Source organism: Psammomys obesus, unplaced genomic scaffold (genome assembly GCF_907164565.1).
Source record: "Psammomys obesus unplaced genomic scaffold, mPsaObe1.curated_primary_1811, whole genome shotgun sequence".
Lineage (NCBI taxonomy): Eukaryota > Metazoa > Chordata > Mammalia > Rodentia > Muridae > Psammomys > Psammomys obesus.
This window is the reverse complement of record NW_026587216.1, coordinates 39,698,135-39,712,278: the sequence shown is the minus strand read 5'-3', so window position 1 is coordinate 39,712,278 and position 14,144 is coordinate 39,698,135. Positions and strand designations below refer to the sequence as shown.

At 42.5% G+C, this 14,144-nt stretch overlaps 1 long non-coding RNA gene across 3 annotated transcripts; it reads right to left on the bottom strand.

Moving 5' to 3' along the window:
• Positions 1 to 2,630: 2,630 nt before the first annotated feature.
• Positions 2,631 to 13,444, bottom strand: LOC129673664 (uncharacterized). Of its 3 annotated transcripts, none has more exons than XR_008719684.1 (4): positions 12,545 to 12,634; positions 7,930 to 8,067; positions 7,327 to 7,388; positions 2,631 to 4,528 (listed from the first exon to the last, which is right to left on the bottom strand). It is a non-coding gene; the product is annotated as an uncharacterized LOC129673664 (long non-coding RNA). The 3 variants fall into 3 exon arrangements; XR_008719685.1 differs by lacking the exon at positions 12,545 to 12,634 and adding an exon at positions 13,404 to 13,444 and having other exon boundaries at positions 2,632 to 4,528; XR_008719686.1 differs by lacking the exon at positions 2,631 to 4,528 and having other exon boundaries at positions 7,177 to 7,388; positions 12,545 to 12,632.
• Between the last annotated feature and the right edge of the window lie 700 nt (positions 13,445 to 14,144).

The window sequence follows — 14,144 nt, the reverse complement described above, 5'->3', positions numbered from 1 at the left end:
GCAAATTTAAGAAAAAAGATTCCTGTCTAAGCATATAAGTGACATCATACACATATATAAGAACTGACCAAAATCTGGAGGGAGGGCAAGAAGAAAAATATCAAACAAATAAGGGAAAAGCCATGAAAATAGAAATTGACACAGAGAGGCAAAGTAGGAAAAAACAAAACAAAACAAAAAAAACCCAACCTGTTTATTCAAAGAAATCCAGGTCTGAATAGAAAACTTTTCCCCAACTGAGATCTCAAAGGTGCTTTCAAGAAAAACAGCTTGGTGAGCTAAACTCAGTGGCACATGCCTGCAATCCCAGCACTCAGGGAGGCAGACACAGGCAGATATATGCCAGTTCAAGGACAGCCTGATCTACAGAACAAATCCAGGACATCCAAGGCTACACAGAGAAACCCTGTCTCAAAAATAAACAACAAAAAAATAAACAAACAAAAACAAGAAATGGCTTGGTGAAAGCAAGTTTGAAAGCCTTTCCTGAATTGTTTGGAGGAAAATAAGTTAGTATCAAATTTCTAAAAAAAGTCAACTGGCAGTTAAATACTGTGAAACATTAAATATTTGTTCCTCTACCCCAACATCCTCATGTTATCAAAGCTATCAACATAACTCTCTTTACAAAGAATGAAGTCCAAGCAGCTCCCTGTGGTAAGTAACTTCCGACTTCCATCTCCCACATCTGCCCTTGCCTCCTTCTTGGCTTGAGTCTTCTGGAAATAGCTGTTACCAGGTTTTTCCTGACTTGGATCCACTGGATCGCTTTCCCCTCTCCATGTTTCCATTGCACCTAGTGCACAGTTATTGTAAATATTGTAAATAGTATGTTCATATTAATTTAGATATCTAATTGTTCACTTGTCTCCATCATGTTAGCTTCTATTCTCATAGTCCCTACATTGGTGCTTTTCAAAGTGGGGCAATTCTTCTCCTCTAGGAACATTTGGCAATATACAGAAACATTTATTTTTAGGATTATTTTTATCTTCTATGTATGAGTGTTTTGGCTCACATGTATGTATGTATGTGTGTGTGCCATGTATGTGCTTGGTGTCCATGGAGGTCAGAGGAGTTACAGGTGGTGATGAGCCAAAATGTGGAGACTGAACCCCAGTTCTCTGGAAGAGCCTAGTGCTCTTAATGAGCCATCTCTCCAACTCCTAGAAACAAAACAACAGTAACAAGTAGGAGGTGAAAGATGGCAACAGTAGTTAGTGTAGAGAAGGCAAAATTGTTGCTAAACAATCAATAGTTGTAGCTAGTTTTCCACTAATTATTCAGCCCAAATGTTAATAATTAAAAAAACATATGTTATATTTAGTTCTCCCCTTGTCAGGGACACAAATGCATAACCCTCTCCCTCCAATCTCCACAAAATTATATACCGAAATGGTAAAAAAAACATGCAGGTTTCATTGGTTTCGGGTAATTTAGTTTCCCTGTGTATCCCAGGCTGGCCTTGAACTGGAGAGCGTCCTGTCTCAACTTCCCCAATACCACAGCGTGATTTAAAGTGAACGTTTCCTGTCCCTGTATCTGTTTGTGCATGTTCTTGAGCGTGCAGGTGCATGTGCGTTAAAATGAACCTTTGAAGAGTCCAATTTTCTCCTCCAGATCATGAGCAAAACAACATCTACGACAGGCGGATGCAAGGAAGATAACGTGAGATGCTATGCACCCAGTGTCTGGGGCAAGGCTAGGGTTTCATCAGTATTACTGTATCTTCACAGGAAAGTACAAGACTAAGCCATAGACCGCAGAAGGTGCTGAAAGGAGTCGAAGGACCCTGTCGTCAGGTCCCTTCACTTGATAGCTGAAGAACTGCGACTATGATGGGACTAGGAAGGTCAGCCCTGCCGCCTTCTTGACCTGATATCTGAGTTCCTAGCTTTAGTGGTGAAGCAAAATTTCACTGCGTGAATAGGAAAGGAATGCAAGCTGACTCTTCAAAAAGAAATGACTGCCCCTTTTGGTTTGGGTTATAAGTACAATTGGTAGGTATGTCAAAATAAAAAAAAAAAAAAATAGAATACTAACAGAGCATTAATTCAATTGAGTAATGTTACCAGAAGTTTCACAGGGTTTATTTTAAAATTACATTTCTGGCATTTATGCACAAACGGCAATTGTATTAAATACAAAGTTAAACAAATAATACATTCTTTCTACTGTAGGTGATCTAGTCAGAATTCAGAATTATTTAAATAGTTTGTCATAAAACACTTAAATATCCACAGAGTTTCTGGCGTATGTGCTAAAATGTAACTTCCTAGGAATGATTCAGCACTTTTTGCTCAATTACCAACACAGACAGGCAAATATCTTAGCCAGATTTAACTTAGCAGCAGCATCAGATTTAAGGCCTTAGATTCTAACATGCTGTGGCTTTTTAAAGACCAGTATTTCTATGTTTGTTTGTGTGTGTGTGTGTGTGTGTGTGTGTGTACCTGGAGGTCAGAAGAAAACTTGTGAGTTCAGTTCTTCCACCATGTGAGTTCTTGAGATTAAATTCAAGTTGTCAATCTTGGTGGCAAGTCCCTTTACCTACTAAGCCATCTTGCTGGCCCCATGCTATGTTTTGTTTTGTTTTGTTTTTAGTACCAACACCCATATAACCAAAATTTAAACAAATTATGGCAAATAAATGAAAACATTTATATTTTAACAATGTTTTAACATGTATGGACTTTATTAGGTGTTCCATGTATAGTCATCTGGTATGTTTAAAGAGTGAGCAATCATATAAAAGGAAATATGGTCATAAGTGATTGAAGTAATAAAATCCCCAAACTAAATAACATCTCATAATTCACGGCACAGCAGATATTAGATTTCATTACATCAGTATATAGCTTAGCAGTAAATTCTCCTGATGGCCATAACCCTGCAAGGTGTTGTCATCCTGAAAAATGAAGGAGAGGGAGTTGGTGAGGGTACAAAATGGGTAAATCTTCCCCAGGGCAGTGCGCCCTCGAGTTGCAAAGTTGTAGCGCAGTGCCGCCTAGTGGCAGAATTTGAGTCAGCCAGGAGCCTAACTTGACCATCATCTGAGAGGCTCCTGGCAGCAGTGGGTACAGACGCTGGGATTTGCAGCCAAGCATGGGGCGGAGCTCTGGGGGTCCCGTGGAAGTGTTGGGGGAAAGATGGAAGGACCTGGAGGGGACAGGAACCTCACAAGAACACCAACAAAGACAACTGACCCAGACTCATGGGGACTTTCAGAGCCTGAGACATCAAGTATGGAATAAGCATGGTCTGGACCTAGGACCCCTGCACACAAGGGGCCGATGAGAAGCTTCGTCTCTTCATGGGGCGCATGGAGGGTGGAAGGGCGCTGTGTTTCTAACATAGACTGTATGGCCTGGTTTTGGATCACTTCCCCCTGGATTCTTGCTTCCTAACGGAAAGAGCTGTATGATTGGGGTAGGGCTGCATGAGCCCATCTTGCCGTGCTCACCACGGAGGCTGGGCTCGAAGCAGCATCTCAGGCACAGTGCAAACTGCTCCACTCTTCATTCATCAGGACATCAAGGGTCCGGGTGTGAATTCTATGTTCACTTAACCTTTTGTTGTTGTTGTTTTGTTTTTTTAAGACAAGGTTTCTCTGTGTAGCTTTGACTGTCGTGGACTGGCTTCATAGATCAGGCTGGCCTCGAACTCACAGACATATGTCTGCCTCTGCCTTCCTGAGTGCTGGTATGTTCACTTAACTTTCAATATACTTCTGCTTAAAAAATAAACAAACAAACACTACCTGGTTGTCACTTTGGAAGAATTGTATGACTATAGGATTTTGGATTAGTTTTTATTCTACTTTTGAGTCTGTTAGCAGATTAGAATTAATGCAGAGCAAATACCTTACAGGGAGTCCTTGCATAGGTACATGAAGTCATTACATTCTACACTTTAGATTTTCAGATTTTAGGACTTAAGAGTAACATCAGTATTGTTAGTAAAGATTTTTTTTTTCCTTGAACATATGGTGACATGTTAAGTATTTGTATGTAGTATGGAATAAAGCCAGCATGAGCATTTGAGGTCCATGGACCCAGCCAGCCTTACTCTACTTTCCACACTTTGGCAACAGGAAGGGTGATTGATACAGAAGGGCACCTAAGCCAACTCTGTTTTAGATGGATTTTCAGAGATTAGTTAAAATAATAATAATAGTAATAATAATAATAATAATAATAATAATAATAATAATAATCAGAACATAGACCTCTTCACAGTAACAAATGTCTTTCTTCAAGATTTAGAAAGGGCATATATTTCAAGCCAAGATCAATGTCAGACTTTAAATGAATAAATACATTTTAAATGGTGCAAAGCAAACTAGCAGGATGTGACATGTTTGAAGCAGAACACTGTCAGCGTAAAAAGTAAAATCTGGAAGCAGCTGGGTTCCACCCTCATTAAAGCCACTGTAGATGAGCACTTCCTCCTCTTTCCAACTTAGGTGACAGTAACTTCCTTCAAGGACAGACATTCAAAGGGAATGATGGAACTGGAGTGAGTGACCCTAAGAGAAAGAAGAGAGACCATCGGGCCTTGGTTATCAGGCTTCAATTTGTTTTGATGGCACTTGGAGTTTCCCCAAATAATTCTGTGCTGTAAGGTCTTGCCATGTAATACAGTGAGTACATTTTTACGACACTGTAAAACTTATTCTATCATTACCTTTATCTTGCGGGTGAGCAGTTGGATGCACAGAGGTTGGTCTTCCTAAGGTTAAGGAGGAAGTAAAGGGATTGAGGCTTGTGCAGTCCAACCCAGAATCAGCTCGGAATGACTTGCTTTCAGCTGTTTCAGATTTCCCGGTGACTTGCAGACAGGACAGCTTTTTTGGTTTGTTTTTGTTTTTAGATTTATTTATTGTTTATACAGCATTCTGCCTGCATGTATGCCTGTGCACCAGATCTCACTATAGATGGTTGTGAGCCACCATGTGGTTGCTAGGAATAACTCAGGACATTTGAAAGAATACATGAGAGACAGTGTTCTTAACCTTGGGGCCACCTCTCCAGCCCTGACAGGACAGTTCTTGCTAACAAAAAGGCTGTCCTCTGTCAATGACAGGGTTGCACTGGTCTGCTCACAAGCTCTTTCCATTCCTCTGGCCTCCTAGTGATGTAAATCCTGGTCCTGCTTATTCTTCAATAAACAGAATAACTCACTGAATAACTCAATGAAAACATTGAGCCGACTGTGGTGGTGCTTAATCTCAGCTCCGTGAACCAACCTCGTCCACACGGTGAGCTGCAGGCTAGCCAGAGCAACATAGGAAGGTCCTGTGTCAAAACAAAAACAAAACCCAAAACAGAAAAACCCAAATGCAGCCATAAGTACATTCTAAGGTTTTCAAGAAACTTGTGTGTATTTGCTCATTTAGAACTCAGTATCTAAGTGATGTAGCTGGCAGTTTGGCTTGGGCAGGGAGTATCCCCAAAATGAGAGGTTGCCCATTGTTATCCCACATTTTCAAATCCAGTATCTCCTGTTCCTGGGGAGACGGCTTACTGGCTAAGAGCACTGGCTGCTCTTCCAGAGGACACAGGTTCAATTCCTAGCATCCACAGGGCAGCTGAGCGCTGTTTGTAACTCAGGTTCCACGGGATCCAACACCCTCACACAGACAAACATGCAGACAAAACACCAATGCACACGAAATAAAAATAATTTTTTTTTAAGTTATAAAAACAACTCATCTCTTTAAGTCGTCTCCTTAGTTTTTCTTTAAGAGCTTACATGTTCATATGTTCATGATGTTAAGGAATTACTTTTACAAGCAAAACCATTTTTAGGAAGGCTCTAACTCACTGGAGAATTGACCAGAGTAAGTTTCAAGATGGATTTCCAAATAGAAGAGGGTGTGAGGAAAGTTTTTATGGAAATTAAATAAAGTAGCTTTCTAGTATTTTCCAATCTTTCAAGATATTACATATTTTTAACACTCTACACCCCAGGCTAAGCTCAAACTCTAAGGCCAGCCATCTGTCTCCCAAGTGCTGAGTTTGCCACCACGTCTAAAACACGCTGGGCTCCTGTGGTAAAGACCAACCTAAGTGTCTTTTTTAATCATTTTTGTGTGTAAGAAATGTATATATGTGCCTGTGCATTTTGATCATTTTATGAACTTTTTTTGTTTCTTCTTTTGGTTTTTCAAGGTTTCTCTGTGTAATAGAGCTGTGATGGACTCACTCTGTAGAGCAGGCTGGCCTCGAACTCAGAGATCCACCCGCCTCTGCCTCTTGAGTGCTGGGATTAAAGGCATGTGCCACCAACATTTTGTGATTTTAAATGTAATAGCAACAGTGTTGTCTGCAGGTCACCTTCGAACGCTCTTGAGAGGGCACTCCTCCTCCTACGCTGCCCATTGCGGTTACAGCACTCACTCCCAAAGAACCGGAAAACTCACAGCAGGAGTGACTAATTGGTACTTTTATATTAGCCTATAATCTGAAAACTCTTTGCTGACTAGCACCCAGGGTTTTGGTGGTTTTGAGACAGGCTCTATGTAGCACTGGTTGTCCTAGAATCACTCTGTAGACCAGGTCTGCCTATGTCCTGAGTGCTGTGATTAACTGTATATGCACTATGCCCAACTCAATACCTACTTCTCAAACCAGTATTTGAAAGAAACTGTAATTTGTCTTCTGGCTTTTCCCTCTTGTTTTCCTAGTGCTTTATTTTTCAATTTTCTAACCTACATACTGATTAACACAGGGCACACGTACCTACACATACACAGAAAAGTTATATAAGCCCAGACTGGGATACAGACATCATTCCTTTCTAAATGGCTGGATGCAAAATAAATCTAGGTAGAGAGCAGTGTCTCAAGTCCTGAGAAACCAGGGTAAACTTTTCCTTCTTCTCATCAGTCACTCTGGAAGCTGATGGCCCATCTCTTCAGAGCTGGTTGCTGCTTCCCCCTCTCGCACCTGTAATTTAGGCCTTGCTATGACTTCCCAGTGTCTCAAACCTACAAAGGGAGTCAAAGTTGACCACTCAGTTTGTATGAAATGCCGGCTGTTTACCTAGTCAATGAAGAGATAACCCCCATCCCCCAGCAGTTAAACAGCAACTAGAAATATCTTAGAAAGTCTGGAAAACATGGTTGGAAAAGTGAAGTCAGTAATTATCAGAGTAAGAGTCTGAATTCAAACATCCCGACAACAGTTACAATTGGCATTTATTAAAAGTGAGGCATTGGCAAAGCAAATCATTTTTGTTTTGTGGGTCGGGTTGAATCAATGTCATAAAAATATGCTGAGACCAAGCACATCCAGATCTCAACTACAGACTGCTTTCACCTACCCTTCTCTCTCTTTCGTTTTTCAAGTAAGCTCTTTCTGATAGAATTCAAGGTTGAATTTGTCCTAAAGAATGAAGAAGAAAGTAACACGTCATAAACCACAAATCAAACTCAATATAATGGATTACTTTTTGCTTGTAACTTAACTTCTAGAACTATGTGCTTTTTAAACGTAAAACCTCACAAAAATCAGTGTAGGTCAGGAAGAGCACCGGGGAGAAACTGAGTCTCCAGACTTGCCTGGTGTCGATGAGGCATGAGGACAGAAGTCCAACCCTCCCACGAGCTAGCAGATCACTCAGTGGACTTCATAGAACTAAAACTCTTCAGAAAGCAGGAACCAGAGTTCAGGGAAAACACAGTGGCCCACGAGGCAGAAAACCTGGATTCTAAACCGGGCCTTCCATGCTAGAGACTAGCTTAGTCACCGCAAGTCTTACCACGTTGTTCTTTTAGAGCTGAGTTTTCTGCTAACCTCACTTGGCTGCTGAAATGCTATTCATGGGGCATGACTTGGAGAACACTTGGAGAACACAACCATGTTTCCATTTCTGGTACTGCCCCCTAAGTGACCAACACTGCTAGACACAGCAAACCCGTTCTACCTCCTCATATTTGTCCACTGCTCCTTAGGCATGACCCAATGCCTCTTGAGGTGAAACACTGTTGTTATAAGGTCCTCAGGAGGCCTTCTGATGGTTTCTCTCACATCTTAGCATCGAATGCTCTATCAGCGAACAGCCCTGTGACAGAAACAGAAGAATCAGATTAAAGAGCTATCTCAAAAAACAATGCTTTTGTTTTTGTTTTGAGACAGGGTCTCACTGTGCATCCCTGGCTAGCCTTGAACTCACTATGTAGCCCAGGTTGGCCTTAAATTCAGAAATTCATTCATTTCTCCTCACTAGCCTTTAGACTCACAATTGACTCGAATGACCACCCTCTGGCTTCTGCTCCTAGATGCTAAAATTACAGGTATAACTCACCATACCAGATATGAGCACTTCATGTGTATATGTGTGTGTGTACGTGCACACGACCTCTACATACATGCTTGCGCGACTGTCAGCTTTTCTATGGGCTCCGAAGATCATCAGGTTTGTGTGCTCACTGAGCCACCTCCTCCATGCAGATTTTTCTTTTCTAATGAGCAAAATATCTTTATGACTTATAACCCAAGACTTGACTAAATAAGAACCAAGAGTTCAAATAATTAGGTAAAATAGAAACCAAAAGCATTTCATACTCCAGTTACTTCTTGAGGCCAAAATCCCCATTTCATATGAACCAGTTCAGAAAGTATTTCAAATGCGCATCTTGTCCTTGAAAACATTAGTAGACCACACCTCTTCTGCTAACCCGAGATCAAGATATGAAATGGCAGGACCACTGAGATGGCCAGGCACGTGGCACTTGCTATGTAAGTCTAATGACCTAGGTTTGACCCCTGGCCCCCATGGAGGAAGGACAACTCCAGAAGCCCCCCCCCCCAAACCTCCGCAAGCAGACCCTGGTATAGATGCAAATAATAAAAATTGTTCAAAAGCACTAAAGTTATACTGAGGAGCCCTAACTAAGATTTCCTGATGCTTCTATCCAGCTTCTAGACCACAGAGTGAGGCTTGTGGCAACTAGAAAGCTCTAAGAAAGGTTATGCATCACATAATGATGTGAGAGCAAACATTTAAGACTTCAGCCTCTTCTCAAAGGAATACAAAGTTAACAATAAAATCATTTAATTTTAAGTCTCATACACACAAAAACAAAATAAGGCATCTTTTTGGAACTATACGGATTTTTTAATAAGTACTGCGCTCAGGAAGAGCAAGAAGATAGAAAACACAGACACTCATCCGGTTCCCTGTTTACTGAATCCTGCAGCATTATAATGGCCTTTTCAGAAACCACCCAGCCACTTGCCTGATGCTGCAGCTGTAATCAGCACTCTGTCAGTTGCTGCAATCCACTTATGCTGCACTTATGCTGCAATGCAGCGATAAGCCAGGGAGGACGATTTCTCTGTATGCCATGTAGGTAAATCATTATACCTATGAAAACGATGAGCTCCGAACTAAAAGTGCCTAATATGCCCAAGTATACTTCCTACTACATCAGGTTCTCAAAGTCTAATGCCCTCAGCCCTGACATCACATGCTACCATCAGAGTTGAAATGACAGGAGATAGGATAGGAAGGAGGCTTGGGGCATTTCTATAGTTTGTAGTTGCAGAATTGTGGTTTTTGTTGTTGTTGTTGTTGTTGTTTTTTCTTTTCAAAGTGGGTGGAGCTATGAGAGTTCAGATTAGGCGGCAGCCTTCACCTCTTCTCCAAAACTTTTAGTCTACATAATCTTACTTGACCATCATTCTTTTTTTTTTTTTTAGATTTTTTTTATGTATTTATTTTATGCATACCAGTGCTCTATCTCCATGTGCACCTGCACTCCAGAAGAGGGCAGTAGAGGGTATAAATGGTTGTGAGCCACCATGTGGTTGCTGGGAATTGAACTCAGGACCTCTGGAAGAGCAGACAGCGCTCTTAACCCCTGAGCCATCTCTCCATCCCAGACCGTCATTCTTAAAATATACTTATTTCTGGGAAAAGTTTTATACCATCAGTAAATCATTTAAATATTAATAGAAGCCCATTTCTTCCTCCCAAACAGCTAAGTATTCATCAAAGGAATAGTATTTGAACATAGACAAGAAGAAATACTCCATGTTAAAAACAAATGCACCCCACCTGCCCCTTGACACCTGGGCAGTGTGGGAGAGCTGGTCCTGGCAGCATGAGTGTTCTTGGCAGCAGCCTCAGGCAGGAGAACTGGCCCCACCTTTCACCTTGGCAACGCAGGAAGGCTGGCAGGATGAATAACTCAGCTACCACCCAGGTCCAGAATGGGCCCACCCTAACAGTTACCTCACCTATGAACTGCTAGAGTGAAGGGGGGGGGGGTGCTGCAGATCCAAAGCTGCAGGCTCTCCAGACACAGGGCAACAACAGGACATCTGAAAAGATTCCCAGTGAGGATCCAGTATTGATAGTATAGCAGAAACCTGAGGCTTGAACTAGATCAATGACTCACTGCAATGAACAGCAAGAAAAGCTGTTCGGGCAAAATGGTATACGGTATAACACACTGCAGCTTCCACAGCAAGATATTTTGTTTATCTATTTTCTTTTGGGAGAGGGACTTCGAGTGGGATTGGGATGCTCGATGCAAAATTCACAAAGCTCAAAAGAAGTTAAAAAAAGAAAGACTACCCATGATGGCATGTTATATTCTAATGTAACCATATACCATAATAACTAAATAAAAGTTTGGCTACTTGGATTAATTTTAAAAGACTCTTAATGTAATAGAGCATGCCTGTAATCTCAGCACTCAGGAAGCTGATGCAGTGAGTCTGAATTCCAGGCCTTATCTAAACGAACAAACAAGTATTAATAATACTAGCAGTAAACTTAAAATAGAGGCTGGGAATATAGCTCAGCCTTAAAGTTCATGCCAAGCATGCAAAATACCCTATGCAAAAACAAAAAACAAACAAACAAAAAACACCTCACAAATCTTTGGGGGAACAAGGTTGAGTCGGAGAAAGGTAACCTACAGGAGGCCAAGGACAGTACCTGATGTGTGCAGAACAAGTATGGCACAGGTAAGAAAGAGCAAGCTCAATTATAGAAGAATTTTAACATGTCTGCTCTTTCAAGAGATAATATCCAAAGACCTTTTAGGTCTGTGTGATCCTGCTGGAATACAAACAGGCCTTTAATCCAATAGACAGAGCAAGCAGCTCTGAGTTCAAGGCCAGCCCGGTAGAGAGCAAGTTTCAAGTAAAGAAAAGCTTAGGTCCAGGCATGGTGGTACACTATTTTAATCCCAAACAATGAAGGTAAAGTTAGTTTGACAATGATGTTTAATTGAATGGCAGAAAAAGTGATGAATCAGAGAAAGATTTGATAGAATAGGATATGCCCAACTCTCATGAAGAAAGGAAAGGGTAGCTACTTAAGGGACAATGCAGAGCAAGAGGCAGTTTTACTAGGAGAGTTATACAGAAAAGAGGTTGAACGGGAGAACAAGCTAAACACAGGTGAAGACAGAGCAAGCCAGAAAATGAGAAGGAGCCAGAAGATTAGAAAAGATTGCTGGAGTTAGCGAGGCCAAGCAGAGCAATTCAGAGGCCAAGAGAAAATCCAGATTGAATAAATTAGTCGGGAGAGGAGTTTGACCCAGAGTAGCTGAGTTGAACCAGCCAGCTATGAGCTCAGAAGGAGTAAGAAAGGGTGAACATACTAAGCACTAAGTCTCAAAAGTTTAAAACATTCTAGGCCTAGCTTATGTTGTATGGAGGCTAGAAGTTTCCAGGACTTGGCCTAGGGTCAGCAAGAGGCAGTGAGCCTCTGAGACGACTGAAATAGGCAAATAAAAGTTCCTTTTACACTCAATCTTTTTAAAATTGGGAATCAGAAGTGTGGTTGCCAGGGAACATTAGGTCCTTTTGTTTTTCTTTTTTTGTTTGTTTATGGGTTTTTTTCCCCATTTCTGGTCTCTCTTTAATTCTCTTTGAATTGGCATCTCTCCCTGGCCTGGAACTTTCAAAACATGCTAGGCTCACTGGCCAGTGCCCAGGGGATCCACCTCCAGCTCTCCAGCACTAGGACTAAAAGCATGGACTACTAGGATTGCAGGCTTCTTTTTCTTTCTTTCATTTTAGGTTTTTTTTTTTTCTTTTTCTTTCTGAGACGAACTCTCTTCTCAGTTAGCTCCCTCTGACTTCCTATTCCTCAGCACAGATTACATGTCTTCCCCCAACCTTAGAAAACTGCCATGAATAAAACTGTTTCGTAGGAAAATTTAAAACAGGACAGGGCTTAACGCTGGAGCTCATCTGGTACAGTGCCTGCCCAGCATACACAAAGGCCTGCGGTCCATCTCCGGCATTACATAAAATGGCAGTGGTGTGGTTCACACCTGCAGTTCCAGCATTCTGAGTGTGGAGGCAAAAGGATCAGACATTCAAGGTCGTCCTTGAATACACAGTGAGTAAAAATATATGTGTGTGCATACACACACACACACATATGTGGGCTACATGAGACCCTGACTCAAAAAAATAGAAATACAAATATGAAAGGGGGGAGGTGGGCTAGAAACTAACATGTAGGAGATAAACTGCAGTTGGAAGTGATTATGATAAGATTAATATTCACTTACCACGTGCAAGGTGCTGGGCACTATTCAGTTCACTCCTTTCGCATTAGCTGGATTAAAGGCCTATACTGCTGAAAAGGAAGCAGGCTACTAAAAGAGAGCCAGTCCGAACTCTGTTAAAATCAGGTCTCTAAGACCAAACATAAACACCGAAGTAGAAGGCCTTATATTTAGTGAGGGTCCTTAAAAATTTGGTCAAGTGGGTGAAATTAATGACTTCACTCTGAGAAAGATACTGCTTTTAAGAGCTATTCCAATTTACCCCGCCAGAGGGCACAGATTCGCTTTTGAAAACAGGGGGTGTGGAACTTGGGAGCGAATTGTTTTGAACACTCAGCTTTTAACCCGTGCTCTAGGGCCTCCAATAAACAAAAATCCCGCCGGCCCTGCAGCTCCAGCTCACGTGCCACGCGCACCAAGGTTAACCGGCAACCTCACTGTAAACCTCTAATTCTGACAGAAGCTCGAGGGGCGGAGGGGGGCTCACGTGCCTACTGCCCCGACCGCGGGCACCAGCGACAAAGAGAAACGCCAGCGGTAGCTAACGCAGGGGACGGCGTCGGCCTCCAAGTGCTCCCTCGGGTCCCTGCGGCAGACATCCGCTCACCCCTGCCCTCACCTCCCCGAGCGGCCCTGGCCCAGGGGAGCGCAGGCCGCACCCGCTGTCCAGCCACGGAGCTGGCCAAGGTCCCCATTCCCACCCCCGGCTGGCCGGGCCTAGCACAGCGAAACCCGCCCCTTGTGCCGGACTGGGCCGCCACGAGCCTGGAGCTCAAAGACTCAGCTAGAGCAGAAGGGGAACAAGCCGCCAGGAAAATAAAAGCGCCCCGGGATGTCCACCAAGGAGGACCCGGCCACCTACCAGCGGCTTCCCCGCCGTTCCGGTTTGAGTGGAGCGCGGCCTTCTGGGTAAGTCCTAGAGGGAGGCCGCCCGCGCAGGCGCAGCTCTGACGGCCCGGGAAGTAACTTTCTGCTAAATCTTTGTTGTCGGAGTGAGGTCTGCACACTGGGCTGGTCATTTTGAGCGCTCTTTTGCAACAAACGTTCTTCGTGACACGACGAGGAAAATAGCAAGAAATTAGGAGACGGGGCAGAGTGTAATTCGGGGTTCTGTTACAGAAAGGAATTTTTATAGTGTTGATGGAGCCAGTGCTCGAAGACCGGTAATGTGGTAAAAGATGTTAAGGCACATAGCTCCTCCTGATGCTCAAATTCCTTTTCTCAAATGGCGCAACATTTTAATACAATCTACATACATTTCCTGCATTTTTAAAATTATTTCTGGATTACTTTTAATACCGAATATAAGGTAAACACTACACAAATAATTGTTATATTGCATTATTTTGGAAATGACAAAGGAAAAATGTACATGCATGCACTCCTCCGCAATCTGTGATGGTTCAAATCAGTAGATGGGGTCTCTTCAGATATAGGAGGGTGGCTGTGTTCTCATTTAATTCTAAATCTAGGGTCCACCTAAAGATTCGTATCAAAACATCTTAGTGGAAAGGTCAGATGCCCTTTAAAGATATTAAGTCTAAGGCAGGAATAGTGGTACATGCCACTATTGATCCTAGAATTCAGTAGGCTGAGGCAGGAG